Here is a 17,649-nt window from a genome sequence, read left to right on the forward strand (position 1 = left end):
ACACATCGTATGTTTTCAATCTTTTTAATGTATTGAGACTTGTTTTCTGACCTGACATATGATCTATGCATGTGCACTAGAGAAAATTGTGTATTGTGCTACTGTTAGTTGAAGTGTTCTATATATGTCCTGTCCAGTTGGTTTATAGCATCATTCAAGTCTTTTATTTTCTTATTGATCCTCTATCTAGATGCTCTATTCATTATGAAAGTAGTGTATTGAAATCTCCAACTATTAATACAGAACTCTTTCTCCCTTCAAAACTATCAATATTTGCTTCATATATTTTTGTGTCCTCCTCTTACATCCATATATATTTATAATTGCTATGTCTTCTTGTTGAATTGACCCCTTTACCAGTACATAGTGTCCTTCTTTGTCCCTTGTAATAGTGTTTTAGAGTCTACTTTATCTGATATTTGTATAGCTACCCCAGCTCTCCTTTGGTTATTAAATACATAGTATATGTGGTGGTTTGAAGCTATATATCTCCAGAAAACATCCATTCCTGTTGGCATGAATCCATTGTAAATAGGACCTTTTTATCAGGCTACTTCAGTTAAGGTGTGACCCACTTCAATCAGGATGGGTCTTCATCCCCTTACTAAAAATAAAATAACTATTGATAAAGGACTTTCTTCTGCCATTTTGCTGTTCAGTCTTTGTAAGTATTACTCTTTTTTTTTAGCTGTCATTTCTTCCATTAATGGTTATTTTAATATATATATTTGTGGTTTTTTGTAGTGTACCATTTTGAGTCCCTTCTCATTTCTTTCTATATGTTTTTTTCAGATTTTTTTTCTGGTTACCAGGGGGATAACATCTAACATCCTAGTCTATAACAATCATGTTTTATTTGATACTAGCTTAACTTCAATAGCTACACATACACTGTTCTTATATACCTCCACATTTCCATCTTTCTTTGTGCTTCTACATAGTATTTCTTTATCCACTATATGTCCAACACCATAGATTTATCATTAATTTTTATGCATTTTAATTTTCAAACCTTTAAGAAGTAGAAAGTGGAGTTCCATACCCAAATATACAATAGTACCAGTATTTGTAATTACCTGTATGGTTACCTCTGCTGGAGGTTTTTATTTATGTTGCTTCAATCCACTGTCTATTGTCATTTCCTTTCATGATGAAGTACTCCCATAACATTTTTTTTTTAGGGAAGATCTAGTGGTGATAATCTCTCTCAGCTTTTGTTTCTCTATGAATGTCTTAACCTCTCTTTCATTTTTGAAAGACAGTCAACAGATATAAAACTCTTGGTTGGCAATTATTTTCTTTGAGCACTCTAAACATTTCATCTTATTGAATCCGTTTTTTTTGTGTGTGTGTTGAGAAATCAGCACTTAATCTTATCAGGACTCCCTTAAACATAATGTGTTGCTTTTCTCTTGCAGATTTCAGAACTCTCTTCTTGTCCTTGGCTTTTTGTTTTGTTTTGTTTTATACAACTTTTAATTTAATTTGAAGATGTTTCTTGTATTCTATTTTTGATGGAAAGAACATAACATGCATTTAGCACAACCTTGTGAAGGACACAAAGCATAACTGTTTAAGAAGCAGTTTTCTACTCCGAGTCCACTTCTGAGGACTAAATCATGAACTGCTCCACCATAATTAAATATTTCTTGCAATAGTTGGGCACCAAGTTTAACATTTTATTAATTTTCTTCTCACAGTATAGGCAGCAATTCATCATTTTCTTTCAGTTCCTTGGCAATATCCAGTTTTTCAATGAGCTCCCCTTTCACAAAGAGCTGCAGGGTAAGTTAGCCAATTTGAGTAAGCTTTTAATCCTTGCTGATCTTCTTCATCCTCCAATATATCAAATGTCTCTTATTCAACATTAGTACTAATTAGTATTTCCAGAATTTGTTTGTTGAATCCACATTTTGCTTCCTGTTTTTTTCCTTTCTTAAAGAGCATCAAGAAGTTTTCTTTGTCAGTACTTGGAGACTTTCCTCTAATTTGGGAGCTTTGGGGTAGATTGCATCTAGCTCTTTAGATGCTTCTAGTTCCTTAATTATATATAGTCCTCCAGATACATATAGCTGAGGATAGGTGGGCCAATTGGAATAGGTTTTGAGACCCTGATGAAATTCCTCATCCGAGAAGGTATCAAAACTGCTAAACTGAATATTATGTTTCCTAAGAATTTCCACCATCTGCTTGCTGAAACCACAGCAGGGTTCCTGAGGAGTCCCTTTCATGAACAGCATGCAGGAAGCAGCATTAGTTAATTTCTTTAGACAGAAGTTGAGATCTTCTTTAGGATGTTCATTTATGCCAAGTGCAAATGAGCCACTAGATGTGTGTCAATGAACTTTTTTGGTCAACTCTGGGGCATGTGCAGCACCTAATTGGCCAATTTTCTGAGAATTCTTGAAAAACAGAAAAGTAGGAACAAAACTAATTTCATATTTTCCAGATACTTCAGGAACATCTTCAGCTTCCAACTTCACAAATGAAATTAGAGGGTGTTCTTTGGCTAACTCCACTATCACATCATTCATCTGAGCACACTGTGGAGCCCATGGTGCCCAAAAATGGACTACAAGGAGGGACCTGGCTTTGAGGCACAGCAGCTCCTCAAACTACTGGGCTGAGCCAACCTCCACCACAGCTGCTGCCACTGTGGCCACCCTCACTGCTATGATGCCTGTCCTTGGCTTTTGATATTTTGACTACTATGTTTCTGGGCTTGGTTTTATTCCAGTTTATCCTGTTTGTGACTTGTTGGGCTTCTTGAGTGTGCATATACATGTATTTCATTAAATTTAGTGATTTTTCTGCCATTATTTCTATGAACATTCCTTCTGCCCCTTTCTTTCTTCCTTTTCCTTCTTGGACTCTCATAATGTGAATACTGGTACACTTGAGAGTGTCCCACAGGTCTCTTAGGGCCTGTTTGCTTTTATAAATTCTTTTTTTCTTTCTGCTTCTCAACCTAAATCACTTCAATTGTCTTGTCTTTCAGATCACTAATTCTTTCTTCTGCCAGCTGTGAAACCATCTAGGGAATTTTTCATTTCAGTTATTGTGATCATCAACTCCAGTAGTTCTGTTTGGTTCATTTTAAAATTCTATCTCTATTGACACTATCACATTGTTAATTACTTTCCCCCCTGATATTTTCTTTTATATCCTTGGTAATATTGAGGATCATTTCTTTAAAGTCTTTGTCTGGTATTTCCAAAGTCTGGTCTTCTTCATTGATGGTCTTTGAAGTTTTATCTTATCCCACTGGATGGGCCATCATTTCCTGTTTCTTAGTTTGTCTTGTAATCTTTTTTGTACACTGTACATTTTAATATATTAATATGTCAACTCTGAGATTTATTCCCTGAGCTGTGTGTTCCTTAAATTTGTATCCAGCTAGTTACATGACAGAGATTTCCTTGAGTGCCAGGAGCTAAAAAAACAAAGGCAGAAAATACCTATCACAGTCTTTGAAAATTGGCTCTGCTTTGGCTTGTGGCCTCTTTCAGAGTTTAGCTCTATTATCAGGAAAATCAGCCTCAGATGAATGTAAAGTGCAGTGTCGTCTCATCTTATCTCAGCCTGCCTGGAGCCTGCTTCTTGTTCTGTCCTTGTGCTTGCTCATGACCTTAGAATTCCCCCATTTACAAGCATTCCAATGCCCCCTCTACTCCCTTTGAAAAGGCTTTTCTCCCTCTTTTGACTACATACAGGTAATTCTTTGCCCCAGGCTGCTTTGGCATCATTGTTTCTTATACTGCTTTAGCTGTCTGCAAACTGCTTCTGTCTACAGGATAAGTTTTGGGATGGGGAGCCCAAGATAAGTATTCTGGTTCTGTCTTTCAGGTTTACACCTAATAGATTGGTGCTGACATATAGACACCCCAGTATGCACATAGGGGTTACTCTGCTCCTTCCATAAAAACACCAGGGACTCACAATGGAGTGCAGGTTGGCTCAACAACTTGCTGGGGAGAGGTGAGGAAGAGGCCACAAAGGTACCAGTAAATTCACATACTGTTTTTAAAGCTGTATTTTCTTAATTCAGCACTCATTCAGTTACTGCAACCCTGTTTTAGTTTGCTAAAGGTGCTGAAATGCAGATATCATAAAATGGGTTGGCTTTTACAATGGAGATTTATTAGCTTACAAGCTTACTGTTCTGAGGCTGTGAAAATATCCAAATCAAGGCATCGTCAAGACAATACCTGGACTCCTCTGTCAGATGGCAAGGCACATGGTGGCATATTCTGATCTCTTCCTTCTCTTCTGGGCTTCCTTGCTTTCAGCTTCTTGCTTCCATGGTTTTCTCTCTGAGCTTCTCTGACTTTCCTCTCAGCCTCTGAATCTTTCTCTCCATGTGTCTCTCTGAATTTCTTCCTCTTATAAAGGCCCAAAGAAGAGGATTAAAAACTACCTGAGGCATTCCTCAACTGAAATAACCTAATCAGGTCCTATCCCCAATAGGTTTACCCCTACAGCAATGGATTAGCTTTAAGAACAAGATCTTTTCTGGAGTCCATAAAACAATTACAAACCCTTTAACTGTTTCCCAGAGCTTTGAGGAAGAAAACTCTGCCATCTGTTTAGATTCTGTGGAGGAATGGCACTCTGGTTTTGTGTTATGCCATCATCTTACCCTCTGGCCTATCTGAGGTATATAGCCCTTTGAGACTGGCTTCTCTCACAAGCATAATGCATTTTGACATCCAACTATGTTTTTCTGTGTATCAATAGTTTGTTCCTCTTATTGCTTAGTGTTATTTTATTGTATGAACTTACTGCAGTTTGTTTAATCATTCACTCATTGAAGGACACTTGCATTGTTTCCAGTCTGGGTACTTATGAATAATGCAGCTGTAAATATTTTTGTACAGGTGTTTGTGTGAAAATAAGTTGTCATGTTCATTTCTCCAGGATATATACCTAGAAGTGAGATTGCTGGGTCATGTGGAAGTGTATGTTTTACTTTATAAGGAACTGACTCTGACTTGATGTTTTTCACTTTTTTCCCTGTATTTGTTGTCCTGGAGTTTCAGTATTATACATCTAGGTAGATTTTTTTTAAAATTTTACTGAATTTATATGTCTTGGTTTAGGAAATTTCTCAGACATTATCTCTTCAAATTTTGCCTCTGCCTTATTCTCTCTCCTGTCCTTTTGGGACTATTTGTTAGAATCACTGTATCTGCTACATCTCATAATCTTGTGTCTGTATTTTTGTGTCTGTGCCAAATACTGGAAAATTTCTTTTCTTCTATCTTCTAGTTTACCAGTTCTCTTTTCAGCTGTAAATAATCTGCATTAGGTTTTTTTAGTGTGAATTATTGTGATTTTTAGTTTTAGAAATTCTATTTGGCTCTTTTTCAGAGGTACTGCTTCACTATTTATAGTTTTCTCTTCCCAATAAATATATTAAAGCTTGTCTTCTCTTTCTCCAAGAATTATAAGAACAGCTATTCATAATATGTGTCATAACTCTGAAGTCTTTGTGAGTCTATTTTTGTTGGCTATTGTTTCATCTGGCTTTTATTTCTGTGCCTTTCATTCTTTGAGGACTTTGAAACAAAGTTCATATTAACCAGGATTAGCAATTGATCTCAGGGAAAAAGCTGTTTTCATGCCCTACTTACCACATTGGGTTTTTACATATATTTTTATGTTGAACTGTTGTATTATTTTGGTTGGTTCTGTGATGTTGAGAATTAAAAAAAAAATCATCAATCATTTTAAGTTGAATTTGGTGTGATATTCCTCTGGGTAAAGAAGTTGTATATTATTTCCTCATTTTATAAAATAAACTTTTTAATTAAAGTGTACAGAAATGTGCACAAATTGTGTTGGCTTGATGAATTTTCACAGAAATGCCTGTGTAATCAGCACCCAGATCATGAAATAGAACATTAACAACCTTCTAGAAGCAACCCCTTGTGCTCACTCTCAGTAAATCTATCCTTCCTTTCCCAAAGTTAACCACTACCCTCAATTCTAATAACATGGATTACTTTATGTCTTTGAATTTTATATAAATGAATCATGTAGAATCTATTCTTTTGTGTCTTGCTTCTTTCCCTAAATATTATGATTGTGCTATGATTCTTCATTGCTGTATGTTGTAATAGTTAATTCATTTTTACTGCTGCATAGCATTTTGTTAAATTGATATACTACAACTTATTTATCCATTATACTCTTGGTAGACATTTGTGGTGTTTCCACTTTTGGGGCTGTATTAGAATAATGGTGCAATGAAAAGTCTTGTATGTGTTTTTCTTGTGTGTTTGTGTGTGTGTGTGTGTGTGTATTTCTGTTGCACATAAACCCAGGAGTGAAATTTTGGTGTCATAGTGTTTTCTTAGGTACAGACTTAGTAGATACTGTCAGTTTTCTAAACAGATTATATCAATTTCCCTTTCACCAGCCATATAGGAAAGAAGCAGTTGTTCTAACATCTTTGTTAATATCTGTTATTGTTGTCTTTTCAATTTTAGCTATTCTTGTGGATTCACTTTCTGATTTGAAATTTGCATTTCCCTGGTAAATAATGTGTTTAAGTAGTTTTTCATATGTCTTTTTAACAATTTGATATCTTATTTTGTAAAGTGGTGTTCAGGTCTTTTAAAATTTTTCTATTGGGTTGCCTATATTTTTTAAAATTAAAGGTGCTCTTTACTCAGGATATGAGTCCTTTGTTAGTTATATTCTTTGCAAAGAACTGCTTCCACTCTATTGCTTTCCCATTCACCTTGATAATGCTGTCCTTTAAATGTGGTCCAAGTTGTAAATCTTTTCCTTCACAGTTAGTGCTATTTTGGTCATGTTAACCCTCCAAGATATACTAGGAATAATAGTCATTGCCTTTTACTATCTGAAAGGCCTTATATGTATGCATGCATGTATGTAAATATGTATTTTTGTATGTCTATATATGTATATATATAGACATGAATAATTTCCACAAATAAAAATAAAGTATAAGGAACATCAATTTTCATTAGAAAATTTAATGAGAATTTAAACATAGCAAACCTCTTTATTTCAAGTAAAATTCTGTGTGCAAACATCATAAATGATGAAAAAATGCTGTTATACATCTTTTTTAGCAAAATAGCATGGTCCAGGTTATTGTTGTAAAATATGTGCTGAATGACTAATTGGATGAGAAGGTCATCTTACCTTTTTGTCCTTAGAAATATATTGTTCCCTCATTGATTCTTGAGGTTGAGAAAATCCATCCAGAGTATCATAATCTGAAGACAGAGTCTAAGATTTCACTTACATGATCCATTTCACAGTCATCATTAGAGTCCAGAGTGCTGCTTTCTCTCTGCATTCATCTTCTGATTCATCTAAGAAATGGAATAATCAATTTTCTTCTCTATGCCATTACGGGCAGAAAATGAAAACATTCTGAATTCTCAGCCATGACCACAAAAATTGTGTCTCCAGTCTCTTACACCTTATTGAAAAATGATGCAAAACTTTAGGCAACACAGTGTGAAAACTGAAGGATGATGATTTATTTCACTATTCCATCATCCTTCTAAGTGATTCCATCATTCCTCCATCGTATTATTTTATTCTTTTAGTGTAGTTGGAAGTAACTGGTGAAGAACAATGAGTTAGGATTCTCAGTGCTCTTAAACCAAAGACCACCAGGAACACACCTTTAATTGAACAAGTTGGGTTTATTACTTGTTGCAGTGAAGGAGAATGCATACCAATGGGAACATGGGATGTCTCAGTGAAAGGGTGTTAGAAAGAACCTACTATAACATTTAGGCTTTGGATGGGTGACTTTGGGGAGGGTCTAAGTAAGCAGGAGTTTGTTCTAGATTGCATACTTTCAGAACATGGAAAAATCCATATTCTCAGTAAATCTTATCTATAAAGAGGGCAAATTAGATGACATAAAGCTTAAATGGCAAAGAAGTAACTCATTTTAGCCTAGAGATGTGGAGGTTTGGTATTTTATGGGCTTCACAGTGACCTTGTTTTTGTCTGTGCTTTCACAAAATTGGGAAATGGACTTGTTTTATCTCCTTATATCTTGGTTTCAGAGTCACTTGTCTGAGAAACAATTCTCTAAGATTATTTAATGTCCAATAGGTAAATAGCACAGCCTAGTGGTGAATGCCAATCTAGTGTTCTAATGTTAGGAGCTGCTCTTTTATTTTTTTTAACCTCATGGTGAAATCATTGCTAGGAATATTAAATCAAAAATGTTTCCAATATTGGAAATATTATATCACTAAGATCTCATAATGTTTCTTAGATTTATATAAGGTTCTTGTTGACCCATAATGGTATTTGCAGGTTAGAAATAGTTTTATACTATGTTTTTAAAAAATAAGCAAAGTTTCTTTGTTTTCAAAGAACTCTAATAAAGAATAAAATCAGAAAATATCTACGAATAGAACTACTCAGAAAAAAAATCTCATAATATAAGATCGTTTCCATTGGAACCTGATATTATGATATTATACTGAGGATCAAGAAATCTTTGCCTGCTCTAAGGTATAAAGATATTCTATGTTACCTTCTAGAAGCTTTATTGTTTGACTTTTTATATTTAGATCTACAATATACTTGGAATTGATTCTTGTTTATGGTGGAGGTAGAACTCATGATTAATTTTCCCCCATGAATATCCAATTGAATCAGCACCATTCTTTGAAAATACAATTCCTTTTCACTACTCTGAAAGAGGCCCTGTGTCATAACCAAAGTATCTGTATATGAGTGGTTCTGTTTTTGGATCCTAAAAATTTGGATGTGTCATATTTTTATTATCATTTAATTAAAAATGTTTTCTCATTTACATTATTTCATTAATAACATGGGTTATTTATAAATGTATTGCTGGATTTCTGAATAATTGGGGATTTTTCTAGGTAACCTTATTATTGATTTCTAGGTTAATTGGACTATAATCAGGAAGCATACATACCTTTGGATTTTAATCCTTTTTGATTTGTTTATATTTGCTTTATGGCCATGCATATGGTCAATTTGGGTTAATGTTACCTGAACACTTAAAAAGTATGTGCATTCTTCTGTTGGACATGGTGCTATTTATATGCCATTAGGTCAATCTTGTTAATTGTTTTATTTATTAAAATATTCTTCATCCTTACTGATTTCCTCATATACCTGTTCTACTAATTACTGGCAGGTATGCTAAAATCTCCCATTATGAATGTACATCTATCTCTTCACTTTTGTCAATTTTTCTTTGTATCTTTTGAGGCTATATATTATTAGATGCATACAAATTTGAAATTGTTTTATCTTCTTTATGGATTGACATTTTAGTTATCGTGACAAAATGATATCTTTTTACCTGTAACTTTGTCTTGGTAATGATTTTTACTTTAAAGACAGATTCATCTGGTATTATTATATGTATATCAGCTTCATTGGTTAGTATTTGCATTATATATATTTTTCCCTCCTTTCATTTAAACTTATTTTTAAGATGAGTCTCTTGTAGGCAGATATGATTGGATATTTTTTAAAAAAACTACAGTTGGACAATTGTCTTTTATTATTTAAGCAGTTTTATTTATACATCATACAATTCATCCTTAGTGTATAATCAATGGCTTTTGTTATAATCACATAGTTATGACAATTTTCTTTTATTTTGAGTTTTTATTCACTTTATTATTAATATAGTTACTAATATATTTGGGTTAAATCTACCATATAACTATCAATCCCACTTGTTCTATGTTTCTTTTTTGCTCCATGCTTGCCTTTTGCTTTAATTAAGTACTTTTGGATTACGCAAGTATTTTCATTATTCCATTCTCCTTTCAATTAGTTTGTTATCCTAGAGATTGCAACATACATCCATAATATATTAGGATCTAATATAAATTAGCACTATTAGCTATTCCTGGAAAATGCAAAGACATTAGAACCTTTAACTCCATTTGATACTTTTTTCCCTTTTGTGTTTCTGTCATCATGAATTTTAATTTTTCATTAATTTCTAACTTTACAAGATATTGTTATTGCTTTGTACAATCCTTATTCATGTAGTTTTACCCAGGTATTTACCCTTTCATTTGTTCTTCACTTTTCATTTCATTTCTGTATTTACTTTTGGCGTCATTTTCCTTCTGCCTGAAGTATATCATCAATATTTCTTCAATATCTCTCAGTAGTATTTTGTATTTTTATTGTAGAGAACTTGCACATCTTTGTTAGACATATACCTAGCCCTTTTATATTTTCTTATGCTGTTGTAATGTTATTTTTTAAAATTTATCTGTCAATTTTTATTGATAATACATAGAAATAAAATAGACTTTTCTACATTGACCTTTATTCCAGCAACCTTGCTTAATTTATTTGTTAATTCTAATAGTTTGTAGGTTCTTTTGGAATTTCTATTTAGACAGTTTTATCATCAGAATACAGTGACACTATGAGGGTCGGTGGACTGGCTGTGAAAGGGGGTTTTCTGTCCCTTTTTCTCTCTCTCAACCTGAATGGCTCAGTGGAGAAAACCTTAGCCATTTTCAGTTTACAGCACTCTGACCCAGACAAGGGTGGAGATAGCAGAGTCAGAGAGACAAAGAACTTATTTAAATGCAGATGATAACTCCCTATGGGGCATATCTTCCCTAAGAGGAAGGAGCTGGTGCCCAGCTCTACTACTGGCCATCCATTCAGAACCAGACCCCAGAGCCTGGGGGAAAACAGCCAAAACAGAAACTAAGGGGGCCATACTTCCTTACACCAGTCAGGAGCAACAGGCTGACAGGTGCCACCTGCTGGGCAGGTTACAAAAAGCACAGTGGCTAGAGGCCTCACAAGGTGTGTCAATCTTCTAAGATGCACCCTCAGGAAACCTCATACTGAATATTGCCTCCTTCTGAGACCTGAGACCATTCTGGTCTGGGAAAACCTGATTGAGGTAACCAAGGAAATCAGATGCCTAGAAAACAGAAAACTAAACCTACACTAAGAAAAATGAAGATATGGCCCAGTCAAAGGAACAAACTTACACTTCAACTGAGATACAGGAATTGTAACAACTAATGCCAAATAAATTCAACCAGTTTAGGGAAGAGATGGCAAAAGAGATGAAGGGCATAATGAAAACACTGGGCAAACATAAGGTAGGAATCAAAAGTTTGAAAAAACAACAGGCAGAATCTGTGTAAATGAAAGGAACAACACAAGAGATGAAAGACACAATAGAGACATACAATAGCAGATCTCAAGAGGCAGAAGAAAACACTCAGGAACTGGAGAACAAGACACCTGAAATACTACACACAAAAGAACAGGATAATGAATGGAAAAATGTGAGCAACATCTCAGGGAATTGAATGACAACATGAAATGCATAAATGTAAATGCCATGGGTGTCCCAGAATGAGAAGAGGAGGGAAAAGGGGCAGAAGCAACAATAGAGGAAATAATGAAAATTTCCCATCTCTTATGAAAGACATAAAATTACAGATCCAAGAAGTGCAGCATACCCCAAACAGAATAGATCTGAATAGGCCTATGCCAAGACACTTAATCATATTATCAAATGTCAAAGATAAAGAATCCTGAAAGCAGCAAGAGAAAAGTGATCCATCACACACAAAGGAAGCTTGATAAGACTATGTGTGGTTTTCTCAGTAGAAACCATGGAGGCAAGAAGGAAGTGGTGTGATATATTTAAGATACTGAAAGAGAAAAACTGCCGACCAAGAATCCTATATCCAGGAAAACTTTCCTTCAAATATGACGGAGAGTTTAAAATATTCTCTGACAAACAGACAGTGAGAGAGTTTGTGAACAAGACACCTGCACTACAGGAAATACTAAAGGGAGCACTACAGACAGAAAGGAAAAGACAGGAGTGAGAGGTTTGGAACACAGTTTTGGGTGCTGGTAGCACAGCAATGTGAGTGCACTAAACAAAGATGACTGTTAGTATGGTTGAAAGTGGAAAGTTAGGATCATGTGGGACAGCAGAAGGAAAGAGGAAAGATAAAGACTGGGACTGTATAACTCAGTGAAACCTACAGTGCTCAACAATTGTGATAAAATGTAAAAATATGTTTTTACATGAGGGAGGAGAATGAATGTCACCCTTGCAAGGTGTTGAAAACAGGGTGGAATTGGGGAAAAAATACAATCGATACAAATTAGAGACTATAGTTAACAGAAACATTGTATTATGCTTCCTTTAAATGTAACAAAGGCAATATACCAAAGCTAAATGCCTATAAGAGGGGGACATAAGGGAGGGTTATGGGACTCTTGGCATTGGTGATGTTGTCTGACTCTTTTATTCTACTTTAGTTTAATTCTATCTTTACTTTTGTTGCTTTTTAGGTGTCATTTTTCTTTCTTTTTCTTTTCCTTTTGTCTCTCTACATTCTTTGACTCTTCCTCCTTTTTTATCTATATATTATAAAGATAGTGGTGATGGTGGTGAATACATAAATATGTGACTATACAGGGAACCATTGATTGTTTACTTTGGACAGAAAGTATGATGGGTGAACAAAACTGTCTTTAAAAAAATGGGTTGATGAAAAAATCTTGAGGGCACTACATTGAGTGAAATAAGTCAGACACATAAGGACAAATATTGCATGGTCTCACTGATATGAACTAATTATAATATGAAAACTCATAGACATGAAATATATGTTAACAGGATATAGAATGAGGCTAAAGAACGGGCAGTGGTTGCTTATTATGAGCAGAATGTTCAACTAGGGTGAACTTAAGTGTTTGGAAATGGACAGAGGTGATGGTAGAATGTTATTGGGAGAATAACTAACAGTGCTGAAGGATGGGTGAATATGGTGGAAAGGGGAAGCTTAGAGTAATGTATGTCACCAGAAGGAAAGTTGGAGGTTAAAATATGGGAATGTATAAAACAGTGAATCTTGTGTTGGACAATGTCTGTGATTAACTGTACAAATATTAGAAATCTCTTTCATGAACTAGAATAAATGTATGACACTAAAACTAGAAGTTAATAATAGAGGGGCATATGGGGAAAATACACCTATTGAAAACTATGTACTACAGTTAACATTATTTCATCAACAGTAACAAATGTACTATACCAATACTATGAGCCAATAATGGAGGGTGGTGGTGGTTAGGGTTATGCTAGGAATTGAGTTTTCTTCTTTTGTCTTCATTTCTTTTCTCCAGTAATGAAAATGTTCTAAAAATTGGAAAAAAATTAATTGTGGTGATGGATGCACAGCTGTATGGTGGTACCATGGGCAACTGATTGTGCACTTTGGATCTTTGGATAATTGTATGGTATGTGAACAATCTCAATAAAATTAAATTGAAAAATAAATAAAGTCCTTATTTCTCCTTCTTTCTTACACACAAGACAAGATACTACACACACTTGCTTGCAGTTTGCTTTTCTTAAACTTAACAATTTATCCTGAAAATATCTCCATATCATTTTACAGCGGTCTTTGTCATTCCTTTTTGCAGCTGCATAATACTCTATTGTGTGACTATATCACAATGTATTGAGTCATTATCCCTTGTATGGGCATTTAGTTACTTCCAATATTTTACATTTACAAATAATTCTCCAATAAAAATCTGCTTTTTTTGTATTTTCTGGGGAATAACTTCAAAATAAATTCCTAGAAGTAGAATTGCTGGGTCAAATTTATATGAGTTTTGTCAAATATTGCAAAATCCCATTCTCACCATAGGAATTGAACCATTTTGTATTAAATCCAATAATGTATGAGAGTGACTTTTACCCACAGCCTCTTCAACAGTGTTTTATTAAGCCTTTGAAATTTTGCAAATCTGGTAGATTGGAAATATCTTGGATTTGTTTTAATTTGTAGTTTTTATTAAGAGTAAAGTTGAACATCTTTTCATATCTTCAGAGGCCATTTTGAATCCCCTTTAAAAATTATCTGCTCATGTCTTTTGCCCACTTTAAAAAATTGTTTTTTTCTTTTTTCTCTCTTAATTTATGAGTTCTTTATAAAGTAGAGCTACTGTGATATACCGGAAATATTTTATCCTGGCATTTTTCCCTTCCAAATAAATTTGATAACAAGCTTTTCCAAGTCTGCAAGGTAGGTTGTTGGAATTTTGATTGGAATTGCATTGAATCTGTAGATGAGTTTGGGTAGAATTGACATCTTAATGACATTTATCTTTCCCAACCATGAATATGGAATATTTTCCCAACACTTTAGGTCCCCTTCTATTTCTTTAAGTAAAGTTATTTAATTTTCTGTGTAGAGGTATTTTACATCCTTGGTTAAGTTTATTCCTAGGAACTTGATTTTTTTAATTGTATTGAGAATGGAATCATTTTCCTGAGTGTCTCTTCATTTAGGTCATTTCTAGTGTATAGGAACATTATTGACCTATGTGCATTAATCTTATATCCTGCTACTTTGCTAAATTTATTAGCTCAAGTAGCTGTGTCATCAATTTCTCAGGGTTTTCCAAATATAAGGCCATATCATCTGCAAAATAATGACAGTTTTACTTCTTCTTTCCAATTTGGTTGCCTTTTATTTCTTTGTCTTACCAGATTGATCTGGCTAACACTTCTAGCACAATGTTGAATAACAGTGGTGACAGTGGGCATCATTGTCTTGTTCCTGATCTTGGAAGTGTTTCAGGCTCTCACCATTGAGTACTATGCTGGTTGGGGGTTTTTCATATATGCCCTTTATCATATTGAGGAAGTTTCCTTCAATTCCTACCTTTTGAAGAGTTTTTATCAAAAAATGATGCTGAAGTTTTTCAAATGCTTTTGCAGCATCTATTGAGATGATCATTTGATTTTTCCCTTTTGATCTGTTAATGTGTTGTGTTACATTGGTTGATTTTCTTATGATGAATCATCCTTGCATGCCTGGAATTAACCCCTCTTGGTCATGTTGTAAGATTATTTTAATGTGTATTTGCATTCAATTTGCGAGTATTTTGTTGAGAATTTTTGCATTTATATTCATGAGGAAGATTGGCCTGTAGTTTCTTATATCACCTTTACCTGTTTTTGGTATTAGAGTGATGTTAGTTTCACAAAATGAGGTAGGTAGTGTTCCATTTTCTTCAATTTTTTGAAAGAGTTTAAGTAAGTTTGATGTCAGTTCTTTTTGGAAAGTTTGGTAGAATTCCCCTGTGGAGCCATCTGGCCCTGGGCTTTTATTTGTGGGAAGCTTTTTGATGACTGATTGGGTCTCTTTGCTTGTGATTGCTTTGTTGCTGTCTTTTATTTCTTCTCTGGTCAGTCTAGGTTGTTCCAGTGTTACCAGGAAATTATTCATTTTATCTAAATTATGTAGTTTTTTTGGCATACAGTTGTTCATAGTATCCTCTTATAATTTTTAAAATTTCTTTGGGATCCACAGTAATGTCCCCTCTCTCATTTATTATTTTTTTTATTTTGGTCTTCTCTCTTTTTTATTTTGTCAGTCTAGCTAAGGGCATTCAATGTTGCTCTTCTCAAAGAACCAACTTTCGGTTTTATTTATTCTCTCTATTGTTTCTTTGTTCTCTACATCACTTATTTCTGCTTTGAGCCTTGTTATTCCTTTCATGCTACTTGGTTTAGGATTAGTTTGCTGTTCATTTTCTAGCTTCTTCAGTTTTTCCATTAGTTCTTTGATTTTAGTTCTTTTTTCTTTTTTAATGTATGCATTTAGAGCTATAAATTTTCCCCTCAATGCCATCTTCACTGCATTCCATAAGTTTTGATACATTGTGCTCTCATTTTTATTTTCTCTAGATATTTAGCAATTTCTCTTGTAATTTCTTCTTTAATGCACTGATTGTTTAGGAGTGTGTTGTTTAACATCCAGATATTTATGATATTTATGAATTTCTTTGATGGTTATCGACTTTTAGTTGTATTCCATTGTTATCAGAGAATGTGCTTTGAATAATTTCAATCTTTTTAAATTTATTGAGGCTTGTTTTATGCCCCAGAATATGTTGAGCAGCTAGAGAATAATGAGTATCCTGGTGATTTAGGATGTAATGCTCTATATATGTCTGTGAAGTCAAATGCATTTATCACATCATTTGGGTTTTCAGTTTCCTTATTGGTCCTCTGTCTGGTTGATCTATCTGTAGGAGGGAGTGATGTATTGAAGTCTCCTACAAATATGGAAATGTCTATTGCTTCCTTCAGTTTTGCCAGTGTTCATCTCATGTACTTTGGGGCACCTCGATTGGGTGCATAGACATTCATGATTATTTCTTCTTGCTAAATTGTCCCTTTTATTAGTATATAGTGTCCTTCTTTGTCTCTTATGACATCCTTGCATTTAAAGTCTATTTTATCTGGATTAATATTGCTAGTCCTGCTTTTTTTTTGGCTGTAGCTTGCATGGCATGTTTTTTTTCCATCCTTTCCCTTTCAATTTCTTTGTGTCTCTGGATCTAAGATGAGTCTCTTGTAAGCAACATATTGATGGTTCATATTCTTAAGTCCATTCTGCCAATTTATATCTTCACGTTCAAAGTTATTACTGTGAAGGCAGTTCTTGAATCAGCATCTTGTCATTTGGTTTTTATTTGCCAGATGTATTTTTCCTCCCTCTCTCTTTATTTCCTTTAATGTACCCCTACTAAAACTCTTCTATTCTGTGCCCTTCTCCAGACCTCTCTCTCCATTCTTTTTTTCTCACCTGGTAGAACTCCCTTTATTATTTCTTGTAGGACAGGTCTCCTGTTAGCAAATTCTCTCAGCATTTGTTTGTCTGAAAATTGTAAGCTCTCCCTCAATTTTGAAGGAGAGCTTTGCTGGATGAAGTATTCTTGGCTGGCAGTTTTTCTCTTTCAGAAGTTTAAATATGTCATACCACTGCCTTCTTGCCTCCATGGTGCCTGCTGAGTTTGTCACTACTTAGTCTTATGTTGTTTCACTCATATGTGGTGAATCACTTCTCTCTTGCTGCTTTCAGACCTTTCTCCTTCTCTTCAGCATTTGACAATCTGATCAGAATATGTCTCAGAGTGTTTATTGGATTTATTCTATTAGGAGTTTATTGGGCATCTATGACTGGCATACTTATGTCATTTAGAAGGGTTGGGATGTTTTCCCCTACAATATCTTTGAATACTCTTTTTAGCCCTTTACTCATCTCTTCCCCTTCTGTACTGCCAAGATTCTTATATTTGTGCACTTTATGTTGTCCATAATTTCCCTGAGATCTGTTTCAAATTTTTCAATTTTTTCACCATTTGTTCTTTAGTGCTTTCACTTTCTATCATGCTATCTTCAAGTTCATGAATTCTTTCCTCTACCTCTTCAAATCTCTTCTTATGTGTCTTGAGAATCTTCTTAATTTGAATCAACAGAATCTTTTATCTCCATAAGATCTGCTATTTTTTTATTTATTCTTGCAAACTCTTCTTTATGCTCTTCCAGGGTCTTCTTCATATCCTTTATATCCTAAGCCATGATATTGGTGTTTGTGAGTACTTCTTTGGTTAACTGCTCCAAATTCTGTGTCACCTCTGGTTTTTTATTTGGGCATTTTGATTATCATATCTTCTGGTTTCTTCCTGTGCTTTACAATTTTCTGTTGTTTTTGTCACTTGCTTATCTTGATAGTGTTCTTTTAGGATATGCAGACTTATTTCAACACTTATCTATAATTTGACAGA

At 34.3% G+C, this 17,649-nt stretch overlaps 1 pseudogene; it reads right to left on the reverse strand.

Annotated features, from left to right (window-relative positions):
• Positions 1 to 1,694: 1,694 nt before the first annotated feature.
• Positions 1,695 to 7,209, reverse strand: LOC119522336 (annotated as a pseudogene).
• Positions 7,210 to 17,649: the final 10,440 nt, after the last annotated feature.

This window comes from Choloepus didactylus, chromosome X (genome assembly GCF_015220235.1).
Source record: "Choloepus didactylus isolate mChoDid1 chromosome X, mChoDid1.pri, whole genome shotgun sequence".
NCBI classification, from domain to species: domain Eukaryota; kingdom Metazoa; phylum Chordata; class Mammalia; order Pilosa; family Megalonychidae; genus Choloepus; species Choloepus didactylus.